Source organism: Coregonus clupeaformis, chromosome 5, assembly GCF_020615455.1.
Source record: "Coregonus clupeaformis isolate EN_2021a chromosome 5, ASM2061545v1, whole genome shotgun sequence".
Lineage (NCBI taxonomy): Eukaryota > Metazoa > Chordata > Actinopteri > Salmoniformes > Salmonidae > Coregonus > Coregonus clupeaformis.
In genome coordinates, this window is record NC_059196.1 from 3,079,647 (window position 1) to 3,094,650 (window position 15,004).

General features: G+C 42.7%; 1 protein-coding gene and 1 pseudogene across 1 annotated transcript in view; both read left to right on the forward strand.

Moving 5' to 3' along the window:
- The window catches only part of LOC121558530 (kin of IRRE-like protein 3), a 442,346-nt gene that overhangs the window by 254,192 nt on the left and 173,150 nt on the right, over positions 1–15,004 (forward strand). The window lies entirely within an intron of this gene.
- On the forward strand, positions 5,597–13,643 carry LOC121564275 (annotated as a pseudogene).

Consider the following 15,004-nt stretch of genomic DNA (forward strand, 5'->3'; position numbering starts at 1 on the left):
AAAAGTTACTAGACACACCTACTCATTCAAGGGTTTTTCTTTATTTGTACTATTTTCTATGAAATAACACATATGGAATCATGTAGTTAAAAAAAAAAGTATTAAACAAATCAAAATATATTTTGTAGGAAAAGCAGCCAACAAGTGCTCAGCATATGTGGGAACTCCTTCAAGACTGTTGGAAAAGCATTCCAGGTGAAGCTGGTTGAGAGAATTCCAAAAGTGTGCAAAGCTGTCAAAGCCAAAGGGTGGCTATTTGAAGAATCTCAAATATAAAATATATTTGGATTTGTTTAACACTTTTTTGTTTACTACATGATTCCATATGTGTTATTTCATAGTTTTGATGTCTTCACTATTATTCTACAATGTAAAAAATAGTCAAAACAAAGAAAAACCTTTGAATGAGTAGGTGTGTCCAAACTTTTGACTGGTAGTGTATATCACCAGTAGTACATTTACCATTAATTCCTATAATTTCTAATCTACAATTTTTGTTATTTTGGTTACGGAGATTTATTTTAATGCATCCAATATTATTATTCCAGTCTTCCTGTTCTCATTGTCGGAGTGGACACATTGTTTGCAGAATGAACAACCTATGCTGCACTTGTGAGAAACAAGTTTTGGTTAATTTAATTCCATTTACGAGTTCTGTCAATTTAGTAATTGTCTTTTGTTTGGCGCGCTCCTGTCAATGTTGAGTAAGGACTCGCATGCATAGTAGGTCTATAGGCTACCTGGCCTGCGCGCAAATGTAGGCATATAAATGTGCCCATTTGGGGATATGATAGTATTTCTGATTGGCTTAACGCACCACCACTAATGACCTGTGGAGCTTCTCAAAGTAATGTTTTCTTCATCTCAAACAGCAAGCAAATTAAGTCTGTTTTTACATCCATTGAGAATTACAATAGTTCCTCAATCTTTGCAGCTTTCTCCCTTTCGATAACCACTCAGCGTGAAAGGGAAAAATGTAATGCTCTGATCCAGTGGAAACGTTATAAAATAGGTTTCTTATCAGTGCTTGACTTATAAATAGGTTCCGGTACTGTTTATATTTAGGTGCAGGAGCTCCACAATACTTTTGAGCTAATATTCTACTTTTTAGGTTGGTATCATTTTCATTTAGATTTGGATAGAATTTTGATTAACCACAGGACAATTATTTTGAGATATTAAGACATTATTATAAATTAAATATAACTGTTTCACGAAAATGTGCATATGAAAACCATAACTGGCACACAGATCGGTAGAAATGGTAAGATAAATTGGCATTCCACATGAAAAAGGTAGCTGATTCCTGGTGTATATTACCGACAACTTCAGGAGAGTAACGGCAGAATCTGCGAAAGTCAGCAGGAGCGGGAGGAGAATAGTTGGGTCAGGTTAAGGTTTTTTCTTCTGGTTATCTAGATATCTGGCACCCTCTTGAGGCATCAAACCGTAAGCTTAAAGCATCAGACAAGCTCAATGCATATAGTTGATTTTATTAAAACACATAGGGTGTCTATATATGGAAAAATACACCTTAAAAAAATTTGAGCAATCAATTGGTCGAAAGAACAGACTACTTTCAGTCTACCAAGATTTATTTTAGTCGGGGACAGCCCTAATTCTGAGGAAACTGCAACTTCTGGCTTATCTTTTCTAATATTGAGGTCATCCCACCACACCACCTATTAGGGGAGAGTGGGGTAAGTTGAGTAAAATTGGTAAGTTGAGCCACCCTTGTTTCTAAGAAACTATACACAAAATTCATAATTTGACCAAATATTTAGGAAAAGGTAATAATTTCATGGCGTCTGTGAAGGAAGAAACCTCATGGAAAAAGTGGTACACAAGTTAGGTAAAAAAAACTGATTTTCACCAAGTCAAATGTATTTATTAGAGGTTTTATGATACTTGTATCTAAACCAAAGTAGATAATACTAAGATTGTTCCATACATCAGTTGGGGTCTCTATAAACTTTAATGTGAGGTCCTAAACCTAGCATGAAAGTGCAACCTTGTAGGTGTGTGGGCTAATATAGTCCAAATGTTTGCCTTGGGGTAAGTTGAGCCAATGGCCATGGGTTAAGTTTAGCCAATGGTTGAGCCAAAGGCAAGTTGAGCAAATTGAAATGTTTTCTTCCCAGGCGTAATGCAAGGCATTATTGTTGGGATATGAGGTAACAACAGGACCTGGCCTATGTTAAAAGTGTAAAAAAAAAAAAAGAATAATTACAAAGTTTGTTTGTTAGGTGTTAAGCCTGTGTTAAATTATACTTAATTCAGTACAGAATATTTGTTGCCACAAGCAGCACTGCAGATATTGAGATGAGTGAGATGCAAAACTTAGCTCTCACACAGTCACACAGAGTATCTGTGCATGTACACGAGTTGACAACATGGTAGTCTGGGCACCAAAACAGCAGAGTAGTTGTGCCTGGCGCTTCAATGCTCTTAGTTGTTGCAGAAATTGACTCATTATGCTGTTTCCTTTCTGCATCTACGTCATATCGCTGAGTCTACCTTTAACTTACCCTGTCCTTGAGGCTAAACTTACCCCATTCCTGGGGTAAGTTGTGCCAAGAGACCACTCTTTTTGGACAAGCTACAGTATGTTTTCAAACTGTAATGTTTACATGAATTCTGATTATTTCCAGGGATACACAAAGTCCTGAAATATATGTAGATATCTTTGTTAGAAAGAATACCATATTTCCCTTGATGGAGTAATGCTGAATGTAAAAAAAAGCCCAACTTACCCCACTCTCCCCTACCATACAACTTGGCAAATGAACAACATAGGCAGTACCTTTAGTACTCTTATGACAATACCTTCTGCTCATGTTGAATTTAAATAGAATGTTCTGTTCAGGTAAATCTTTTTTATTTCTTTAGTCTGCAGTATTTCAGTTATTTTCTTGCTTCGTTTTATGAAGTTGAATAAAAGACCGCACAATAGTTATCTGAACCTCCCTGGCTGGCTGTATCGCATTAGTGGATACTCACACTGCTCTCAGGCAGGTCTGCCGGTTTTGACTAGTAAAAGTGTCATAGCAGGTAAGGAGAATTTACGCAGCAGTTGAGGAGAATTAACTTGGCAGGTTAGGACAATTAAGTTAAGGTTTGGAAAAGGGTTTAGCTAAAATGCTAACATTTCCCCCGACGCGACTCAACTGCAAACAACCAGGTCTGCTCTGAGAACAGTCTTGGTTTCCACTAATGCGATTCAGCACAAGATTTTACTGGATATTTGACTAGTTAGTTCTGATTAAAGGAATGGGACGTACTTCCATTGAGGAATCCATACAAAACCCAATCAGAGAAGACCAATTGACTAACTTCAAATTCTGCAGCCAATCTGAGAAGCAAAAAGTGGGCTTTGTGTGGACAGAGAATTTCTGAAGAAATCTAATGTGTGGAACATAGCTAGCGAGCTAGTTGAAGGGTTTTGTTTTGCCAATAAGTTAGCTAGTCATCTATTTATTGTGAATAAAGAAAAAAAAGTGACTGACCCAAAGAAGCAGCTAGCTCACCGGTGCAAGAAATCCACCGAAATGAAGTAAGTGCTCGTGGCAGAGAGATTCTCAGACAGGGCAAAGTTAGCTAGCTATCTAACGTAGCTAGTAAACGTTAGCTTGCAGCAAGTCAGTTCTTTGCTAACATAGCTATGTGGGGATCTATTTTCTTATAACTAGATGTGATGCCTAGCTTGGAAGGAATGCAATAATGATTAAACATAATAGGTTTGTACTGTACTGATATAAATTGTTTAACATAACAAGCTGTGATTCATGTGAGGAATGTTAGGGAGTAGGGTGAGAAAGACTTGTATTTCTCACAGACACATACACACTGCCTCTTTGTTAAACCGCGCTCAAGGACATGTGTTCTGCTACAGTGGAGAGGAACAGACTATGTCTGAAGTTGCAAAACAACTAGACACCTGGCAACAGTGAAGCGCCAAGGGGCTGGGACCAGCCTGTGCGCCAACGATAGGCTGAGTAAGTCTAAACCACGCTCAGTCTCTACTCTGATTGGCCAGCAGGGAGCGGGAACTATCTCTGTCAGAGTATTTGGAGAAGAACTTAGAACAATGGATCAGTTCTCTGAGTGCCCTGTGTGGTATTTCAGTGGACCCGTATATACGAACATCATATTTACCATTGAAGTGTTTGCATTAATTAAAATACTAGTATATCTTAGAAGTCGTGTTGACCTCTTTTGTTCCCAATACCAGATTTGAATTGACGCAACTTAACAGCTAGCAGTTGGCTATCATAAGCTAGTTGGCTGGTTAAACTGTAAACATTACACCGTGCAATGTGTTTTGGAACGAACTTAGCCACAGCTGAATTGGGGAGTTAGCTAGCTATTTATAGGTTTCTTTGATTTAGCTGATGCTACATGCTGAATATTACCTGGTCAAAATGCCCTTACAATGACTATTGCACTTACACTCTTCTTACATGCATTTGTTTTTGGAATACCTTTTATTCTAGGCTCAACATTGAAGGGTTGTTAGTCTATTTCCCATATAACTACATTTACCCAGAGCAATATTCCTACATGCTGGAACTCAAGAGGACCCTGGATGCCAAGGTAAATCGAGAGACCCAGCAACATGCCACTTGTTGTAGACCTATCCTAATGCTATGGCCCTACGCATGATGGTAACACATTGTTTATCCAAAGGGACATGGAGTTCTGGAGATGCCATCGGGAACCGGGAAAACTATCTCTCTTCTGTCATTGATTGTTGCATATCAGCGGGTGAGTCAAGATACGTCCGTTATCTTTATCACCATCTGGTCCTCTTTGACAATTCACTTATACAGTGATCTCTCCTCTATTTGACAGGAGTATCCCCTTGAAGTCACAAAGCTGATCTACTGTTCCCGAACTGTTCCTGAGATGGAGAAGGTGTTCTCTCTCTCTCTTCTCCTTCACCTCTCTGTGTGCTCCCCTGTCCTTGAAGAACATATGTTTCTCACCCCCTTCTCTGATGCCATGTTGCTCCCTTCTCCATCAGGTGGTGGAGGAGTTGAGGAAGCTTATGGAGTTCTGTTCTAAGGAGACTGGAGAGAAGAACAACTTCCTGGCTCTGGCGCTCTCCTCTCGGAAAAACCTGTGTTCACCCCGAGGTAGGAGTGCCAATAGCCCATTTTATATACCTCGATGGGGGTGTATTTGTCTCATAATACGAAATTACAGTAGGCTACCAGTATAGCCTGTATCGATTACGCTTTTCAGATATAATGGTACAGTGAGGGAAAAGTATTTGATCTCCTGCTGATTTTGTACGTTTGCCCACTGACAAAGACATGATCAGTCTATAATTTTAATGGTAGGTTTATTTGAACAGTGAGAGACAGAATAACAACAACAAAAATCCAGAAAAACGCATGTAAAAATTTTTATAAATTGATTTTACATTTTAATGAGGGAAATAAGTATTTGACCCCTCTGCAAAACATGACTTAGTACTTGGTGGCAAAACCCTTGTTGGCAATCACAGAGGTCAGACGTTTCTTGTAGTTGGCCACCAGGTTTGCACACATCTCAAGAGGGATTTTGTCCCACACCTATTTGCAGATCTCCAAGTCATTAAGGTTTCAAGCATGACGTTTGGCAACTCGAACCTTCAGCTCCCTCCACAGATTTTCTAAAGCGAGACTAAATTCCATCACTAGGCGACAAGAACAGTCAATCCTAGCCTGCCAGCTGCCTGCGTGCAGACCACTCTTTCCTAAAAAAGTACTTTAAAGTTGGTTAAATATCGCAATTTACCAAGACATTTAGAAGAACGACAGCACATCTAGCTACCCTACCATAAAAAAACAGCCTAAACAACACAGCAGCCCTTCAATCAGAAACGTTTATTGTTGTCAGCGAAACAATAGAACGTGTTATGCAGGAGCATAATTCTACTGTCTGAAAAGGTACATAGGCTTATGATGTGGCACTTTTTTAAATTGTCTGAAAAGTTGTCAATTATCGACATGTTAGTGTACTGCGTTCTAGTCTGTAAAGGGTCGCGGTAGACAACTTCATTGCCCGGCCCTAGCGGTCAGTACACTGACGACAGTATATCTTCACGATGTCACCCACTAACCGTGGTCCTGTAACGCCATTCATCCGCGCCCAACGGCACAGCAACCCAAGCCTGCCTTCGTGCCGTTTCTATGAGGTGAGGAGCTTGGGATTGTGACAAAGAGATTGATCTGGGACTTCCATGCCTCCGTCTGTCTGTCTGACTGACTGACTCTGTCTTTTCCAGGAGTTTGATGCTATGGGAAAGCAGGTGCCCCTCCCCGCTGGAGTCTACAACCTGGACGATCTGAAGGACTTTGGTTGGAGGAAAGTCTTGTGCCCTCACTACCTAGCACGCTATTCGGTAAGAATAGCCATTGTCATAGCATCTGATGTTTTTGTAGCATGTTCTATTTGACAGCATTACTAAAGACGGTACAGTATGAAGATAGGAAGAAACTGCTTCTCCAGTAGAAATCCCCGATCACACTTGTAGGCGATGTCATGGCGACGTTGGCTATCTAAACTCATGCGTAAAAGCACGTCATCAGGTCTAATAGTCGTCCTTCACTGAACTGAGCATGTGCAGGCCATCAAATCAAAGGCACTCCTTCTTTATAAAGTTGTTTTTGACAAAAATGAAAATGTGTACGTTTGTCACTTTCACAAGGTTGGAGTAATAACATGTTCAACTACTTAAGAGATTGGCTCGAATCTAGGTTGTGCCTTTAGATTTCGACAAAATTAACAACTAATGAATAATTTTTCACTTCTCAAACCCTGGCCTGGTCTGCTTGGTCTGTTTCGCAAGTGTTCCCGCAAGTCTCGCAATGTTGCACCTCTGGGTTTAGAAACTCTGTGGCATTAATTACTGTATGAAGGAGATATACTAGTCGTGATGTTTTTCATTTAGCTTCTTTCCTTAACACAGATCCTCCATGCCAACATCATAGTTTACAGTTATCACTACCTCCTGGACCCAAAGATTGCAGACCTTGTCTCAAAGGAGCTCTCCAAGAAATCGGTGGTTGTTTTTGACGAAGCATATAACATCGGTAAGGACAGCCACCTGTTAAGTTTCCCATTTGTTTAACAAACCTACTGTTTCAAGCCTCCACAAGCTGATATTCCATCCTCCTCAGACAATGTGTGCATCGACTCAATGAGCGTCACATCACCAGGAGGACTCTGGACCGCAGTCAGGCCAACGTGGAGACCCTACATAACACCATTCTCAAGTAAGGTCATACTGCTCAGGGTCATACACTCAGGGGACTAGTGGAGAGCAGCACTAGAACCGCTGTCATTTTATGTGTACAAAGGAGAACGTACAAGGAGTCTATAATGAGACCGACTGAACCAGTTTGTTGTTCTTGCCCAAAAGTGTAGAGTGTTGTGATGTCATCTCAACCTCTTGTCCTCTGCTGAAGGATAAAGGAGACAGACGTAGCCAAACTGAAAGAGGAATACAGACGATTGGTGGAGGGCCTGAAAGAGGCCAACGTTGCCAGGGAGACCAACATCTACAGTTGAAGTCGGAAGTTTACATACAATTTAGCCAAATACATTTAAACTCAGTTTTTCACAATTCCTGACATTTAATCCTAGTAAAAAATTCCCTGTCTTAGGTCAGTTAGGATCACCACTTTATTTTAAGAATGTGAAATGTCAGAATAATAGTAGAGAGAATGATTTATTTCATCACATTCCCAGTGGGTCAGAAGTTTACATACACTCAATTAGTATTTGGAAGCATTGCCTTTAAATTGTTTAACTTGGGTCAAACGTTTCAGGTAGCCTTCCACAAGCTTCCCACAATAAGTTGGGTGAATTTTGGCCAATTCCTCCTGACAGAGTTGGTGTAACTGAATCAGGTTTGTAGGCCTCCTTGCTCGCACACGCTTTTTCAGTTCTGCCCACACATTTTCTATAGGATTGAGGTCAGGGCTTTGTGATGGCCACTCCAATACCTTGACTTTGTTGTCTTTAAGCCATTTTGCCACAACTTTGGAAGTATGCTTGGGGTCATTGTCCATTTGGAAGACCCATTTGCGACCAAGCTTTAACATCCTGACTGATGTCTTCAGATGTTGCTTCAATATATCCACATAATTTTCTTCCTCATGATGCCATCTATTTTGTGAAGTGCACCAGTCCCTCCTGCAGCAAAGCACCCCCACATCATGATGCTGCCACCCCCGTGCTTCACGGTTGGGATGGTGTTCTTCGGCTTGCAAGCCTACCCCTTTTTCCTCCAAACATAACTATGGTCATTATGGCCAAACAGTTCTATTTTTGTTTCATCAGACCAGAGGACATTTCTCCAAAAAGTACGATCTTTGTCCCCATGTGCAGTTGCAAACCGTAGTCTGGCTTTTTTATGGCGGATTTGGAGCAGTGGCTTCTTCCTTGCTGAGCGGCCTTTCAGGTTATGTCGATATAGGACTTGTTTTACTGTGGATATAGATACTTTTGTACCTGTTTCCTCCAGCATCTTCACAAGGTCCTTTGCTGTTGTTCTGGGATTGATTTGCACTTTTCGCACCAAAGTACGTTCATCTCTAGGAGACAGAACCCGTCAAAGTAGATGTCCTAACCGACTTGCCAAAACTATAGTTTGTTAACAAGACATTTGTGGAGTGGTTGAAAAACGAGTTTTAATGACTCCAACCTAAGTGTATGTAAACTTCCGACTTCAACTGTACATGTCCAGATGAGATCCTCCAAGGTTAGCCCCCTGGAGTCCAGTCGAAAACAACGTTATTGAGTATTTGTTTATATTTGTTTCGATTTATGCTCAAATAAGGTTTAATGTATCTATCTTTCCCTTTCTATACCCTGTCCTCCCTCCCCCGCACTGTCTTTCCCTCTCCGCCTCCAGAGGCGGTGCCTGGCAGTATCCGCACGGCAGAGCACTTTGTGGGCTTCATGAAGCGTTTCCTGGAGTACCTGAAGGCCAGGCTGAGGATTCACCATGTGGTTCAGGAGAGCGCTCCACCGTTCCTCAGACATCTTCGAGAAGGTCTGCATTGACCGCCAGCCCCTCAGGTGACTTCTACAGTACTTTTGTGTTAGTTTTGAATAGCCTGGTGCTGTTGGTTGGTGGAGATTTCCACTTTAGGACCAATGGAATGGCCCTAACATGTGCCAACTCTGTCCACCAGGGCACCGGGCAATGCAAAACGGATGCTCCCAGACCTAACTGACTCCATCGTGGATTATGTGTCTTTGGTACATTGAAAGAAGTTTCTAGAAACTCCTCCTTAATTCTTATATTACATATCTATTTGTTTATCTAGATTCTGTGCCAAGAGGTTGCGTCCGTTGCTGAGGACTTTGGAGATTGCGGACATCGGCAGGTAGCTTAGTGGTTAAGAGTGTTGTGCCAGTAACCCAAAGGTCGCTGGTTCTAATCCCAGAGCCGACTAGGTGAAAAATCTGTCAATGTGCCCTTGAGCAAGGCACTTAACCCTAATTGCTCCTGTAAGTCGCTCTGGATAAAAGCGTCTGCTAAATGACAAAAAAATAAAAATAATTTGCCACTCTGGTCAGCACTTACAGCAAAGGTACTGAACCTCCTTAGGCTGACTGTTTCCATGTTACCGCTACAGCTCTGCAGTTATTTACTTTCTTTGTCCTTTCCTTGCCACCCTCAGGCTTCACCATCATCACTGAACCCTTTGAAGACAGAACCCCCACCATTGCTAACCCCGTGCTGCACTTCAGGTGGGGTTCATTTGTGTCTAGCGTATTTTGTTTTGTCAGCAGAACGGTGTGATATTGATGGATGAGATGTTGTGCCACTACAAGAGCCAAGGGTGAAATAATCCATCAGGATGGAAGTGAATGACTGATGTATACACTCTGCTTAGTAACTCATTGTGCCATTGGATAGTTTAAATGCACCATAAGAAGTGATTTGTCATTCATCTTATCTGGGATCTAGTTGAGAGAAACATGAACAATTATTTTATTATGTGTGGCATAAATCCAGGTTCAGGCATTCATGTAGTTTCAGATATTAAACAGCCTTTATTTTATGGGCTAGTGCATAAAGAAACACCAATGCGTGTTGGCTTACGCTTTTTATCTCGGATCTACTTCTAGCCCTGGCTCTTCTCTCCTCTCCCTTCAGCTGTATGGACCCTTCCATTGCCATCAAGCCTGTGTTCCGAGCGCTTCCAGTCTGTCATCATTACGTCAGGGGTAATCTCCCTCCCTCTTCTCTCTCTCCTCCTGTTCCTAGATTAACTGTGGCCTAGTGATTATAAACCACCTGCTGATGGTCTCATCTGTCCAAGATGGGGCCACTCACATTCCAATGCAGTCGGGCTAGAGGGCTATTTGTAAACTTAGTGCTGTGTCTTGTCCATGTACATGTGTTAATGAGGGACACATGGCTTTTCTTTGTGTTTCTCAGTACTTTATCAACAGGGGATTCCCCCTTAAATCTGCAGCATTTTAATGATTTCTTTACCACCATTCAGAATTACAGTTTATCAATGAATTTGCATGCGATGCAAACAGAAATGTAAAGAAGTTTGATAGTTTTAATATTATTTTCTGTATATTATTTTGCCTGTAGGTGTCCTCAGCGGTCAGTTGAGTAGTATGATCATCACTTCACTCCATTGATCCTAACACAAGATCCCTTGGCTGTGTGTTGGCTTGGCTGTCCTACCCCGTGGCTGTCTACTTCTGATCATGTTTCTATCCACAGACCCTTTCACCGTTGGATATTTACCACCAAATCCTGGACTTCCGGCCTGTTACCGCGGCATCCTTCTTGCCCTCTTGTGAGTAACCTCAGAAACAGTCTACATGATATGACCTGAGTGGTTAATCCAAGTTATGCTGAGCTTCAGAAAGGATGCAAGGGGGTGACACTGAGCTCTTTGTCTTTCAGGTGGTGGGGAGGGGGAACGACCAGGTGGCCATGACCTCCAAGTTTGAGACACAAAGATTTTGGTTAGTGATTGTTACATTGTATCGAAATATTGTAAGCTTGCCTTGCCTCTTTGTGAGCTTAGACTCTCCTTTCCTTAGTTGGGATAAACAAAACATTGAAATAAACCTGGTTTGGGTTCTATTTTTCAGCTGTCATCCGTAACTATGGCAACCTGCTGCTGGAGATGACTGCGATCGTGCCCGACTGCATCGTGGCCTTCTTCACCAGCTACACCTACATGGAGAACGTTGTGGCGTCGTGGTATGAGCAGGTGTGTACACACGGTCCACAAATGGAAGTCAGAATAAATGTGAATAACGTGTGGTTCTGTCTGTACTGTTATAGCAATAGACATATCTATGTTAGTATTTTATTGGCAGCAGATTGAATTGTGCCCAGAAAAGAAATGTTTTGAAGGGTAGTAATCTAGAAGTTGAGTAAGCGTTGTCCGCTTGTCCCTTTGTGTCTCTGTCTGTAGGGCATCTTGGAGAACGTCCAGAGGAACAAGCTGATCTTCATCGAGACCCCAGACGTAGCAGAGACCAGCACGGCTCTGGAGAAATACCAGGAGGTCAGGAGACCCTTTCTTTGACTGTCTTAGGTTGTCTTCTGTCGTTGTCTGTGACCTCTGACCTCTTGTCCGTTGTGCCCCAGGCCTGTGAGAACGGCAGAGGAGCCATCCTGCTGTCTGTGGCCAGGGGGAAGGTGTCTGAGGGAATCGACTTTGGTGAGTGTTTAGTTCCTGTAGCATAGTAGTACAGCCTCCATCAGTCTCATTTGCAATACAAAATGGCCACCAAAGTTACAACACAGTTCATGTACAGTGAGGTGTTCAGTGTAGTTATTTGAAGAGATGAGTGATATGAAACTGTCTCCCTCAGTCCACTAATTTGGCCGCGCAGTGATCATGTTCGGAGTGCCTTACGTTTACACACAGAGCCGGATCCTGAAGGTCAGTCTAACTCCTGTTGTTTATCATCCTTCCCTTGTTCTTCTCTTCTGCTTTATTCACTGTTTTGGTCTATGTTCCTCTGTTCTGCATATGTCCTCCTCAACCCTCTCTGTTATTCCTTCACTTTACTTCCTTTAATCCTAATGGTCTGTTTGTCCAAAATATTTATCCTTCTCCTCTTCTGTCCATCTCTACCAGGCTCGTCTGGAGTACCTGCGGGACCAGTTCCAGATTAGAGAGAATGACTTCCTGACGTTTGATGCCATGCGGCACGCAGCGCAGTGTGTGGGCCGCGCCATCAGGGGCAAGACTGACTACGGCTTGATGATCTTCGCCGACAAGGTGAGGACCTTTTGGAACTTGGGTGTGTCCAAAAGTTTGATCATTGATACAGACTCTACCCTGATAATTTTATCTTATTTTAATTGTCTGTAATGTCTACTTAAATGTTTCATGTAGTTTTAGTTCTGTATTGGACCCCAGGAAGATTAGCTGATGTTATGGCGTCAGCTAATGGGATCCTAATAAAAATTTCTAAATTCCTCTTGTGGAATTCTGGAAGTTAAAGGCCATAATGCACAGAGGTCCCAGCAGGTTGTTCCATAATGCTGTTACCTATCTAGTGCCTCCACATCAGTGGTAACAAATATGTGTAAAATAAAAAAAGGCTATTGAAGAGAATTGGAACAAAGCCTAAGATCCTGTTTCTCTCTCGTGTTGCAGCGCTATGCCCGGGCTGACAAGCGAGGGAAGCTGCCCCGGTGGATTCAGGAGCACCTCACTGATGGCAGCCTTAACCTGACCATCGACGAGACGGTACAGCTGTCCAAACACTTCCTACGCCAGATGGCCCAGCCCTTCAAACAGGTACAGCATATCACAGTAAAGGGACATGTTTAGCAGGGTTCCAAGGTTGTGGAAACAAATGTTATTTAGACACCTGTCTGACATGTAGAATAAGAAATCAGGTCAGGCCTCCCGAGTGGCGCGGCGTTCTAAGGCACTGCATCGCAGTGCTAGAGGCGTCACTATAGACCTGGGTTCGATCCCAGGCTGTGTCACAACCGGCCGTGATCGGGAGTCCCAAAGGGAAGCGCACAATTGGCCCAGCATTGTCCGGGTTAGGGGAGGGTTTGGCCGGGGGGGGCTTTACTTGGCTCATCGCGCTCTAGTGACTCCTTGTGGCGGGCTGACCTCGGTCGTCAGTTGAACGGTTTCTCCTCCGACACATTGGTGCGGCTGGCTTCCGGGTTAAGCGGGTGGGTGTTAAGAAGCGCGGTTTGGCGGATCATGTTTCGGCGGACACATGACTTGACCTTCGTCTCCCAAGCCCGTTGGGGAGTTGCAGCGATGAGACAAGATCGAAAAAGGGGGTACATTTTTTTATTTATATTCATGACATCTCTACCTGCAACGTTCTTCAATGTTTGCCAACTGAATATGTCCCAGGTCTCCCCTTAACCCCTCCTTTCTCTGAATGTCTCTCTGTCATCCCCTCTCAGGAGGACCAGTTGGGCCTGTCTCTGCTGACACTGGAGCAGCTGCAGTCAGAGGACATGCTGCAAAAGATCCAGGCAGTGTCATCACCCAGTCAAACCCACGTCTGTCATACAGACAAGGTCACTGTTCTAATACTGTCCTATTGTAAATAGAACGTCTTTTTTAAGTGTACATTTGCATAAGCCGGGAGGCCCGAAAAATACATGTTTACAGTTTCTACCATGCAGTTGGGATGTTTTTTCTACATGTACATACGGTATATCATGAAACATACCCAGACAAGGCTAGCATGAACACAGTGGATTGAAGAGACTCAATACTTTATTTGACATTTGTCTGCTATGGTATCCAGATATAAAATACATTTGTCATTTTCAATAACATTGACATAATCTGCAAAGAAAGCTCTCCATATGAAACAGCAACAGTTCTACATAAATAAGACGTAGGGCTCTATTTAATCTGTATCGCTGAAGTTCAGCGTGATTTGAAATTTAAAGGCAATGTTCCCACGTTAGCGACGATTGCATTAATGGTAAACGCTGCATACAGTGGGGAGAACAAGTATTTGATACACTGCCGATTTTGCAGGTTTTCCTACTTACAAAGCATGTAGAGGTCTGTAATTTTTATCATAGGTACACTTAAACTGTGAGAGACGGAATCTAAAACAAAAATCACATTGTATGATTTTTAAGTAATTAATTTGCATTTTATTGCATGACATAAGTATTTGATCACCTACCAACCAGTAAGAATTCCAGCTCTCACAGACCTGTTAGTTTTTCTTTAAGAAGCCCTCCTGTTCTCCACTCATTACCTGTTAACTGCACCTGTTTGAACTCGTTACCTGAATAAAAGACACCTGTCCACACACTCAAACAGACTCCAACCTGTGGCCAAGACCAGAGAGCTGTGTAAGGACATCAGGGATAAAATTGTAGACCTGCACAAGGCTGGGATGGGCTACAGGATAATAGGCAAGCAGCTTGGTGAGAAGGCAACAACTGTTGGCGCAATTATTAGAAAATGGAAGAAGTTCAAGATGACGGTCAATCACCCTCAGTCTGGGGCTCCATGCAAGATCTCACCTCGTGGGGCATCAATGATCATGAGGAAGGTGCGGGATCAGCCCAGAACTACACGGCAGGACCTGGTCAATGACCTGAAGAGAGCTGGGACCACAGTCTCAAAGAAAACCACTAGTAACACACTACGCCTTCATGGATTAAAATGGGTCGTGGCTGGATCTTCCAGCATGACAACGACCCGAAACACACAGCCAGGGCAACTAAGGAGTGGCTCCGTAAGAAGCATCTCAAGGTCCTGGAGTGGCCTAGCCAGTCTCCAGACCTGAACCCAATAGAAAATATTTGGAGGGAGCTGAAAGTCCGTATTGCCCAGCGACAGCCCCGAAACCTGAAGGATCTGGAGAAGGTCTGTGTGGAGGAGTGGGCCAAAATCCCTGCTGCAGTGTGGGAAAACCTGGTCAAGACCTACAGGAAACGTATGATCTCTGTAATTGCAAACAAAGGTTTCTGTACCAAATATTAAGTTCTGCTTTTCTGATGTATCAAATA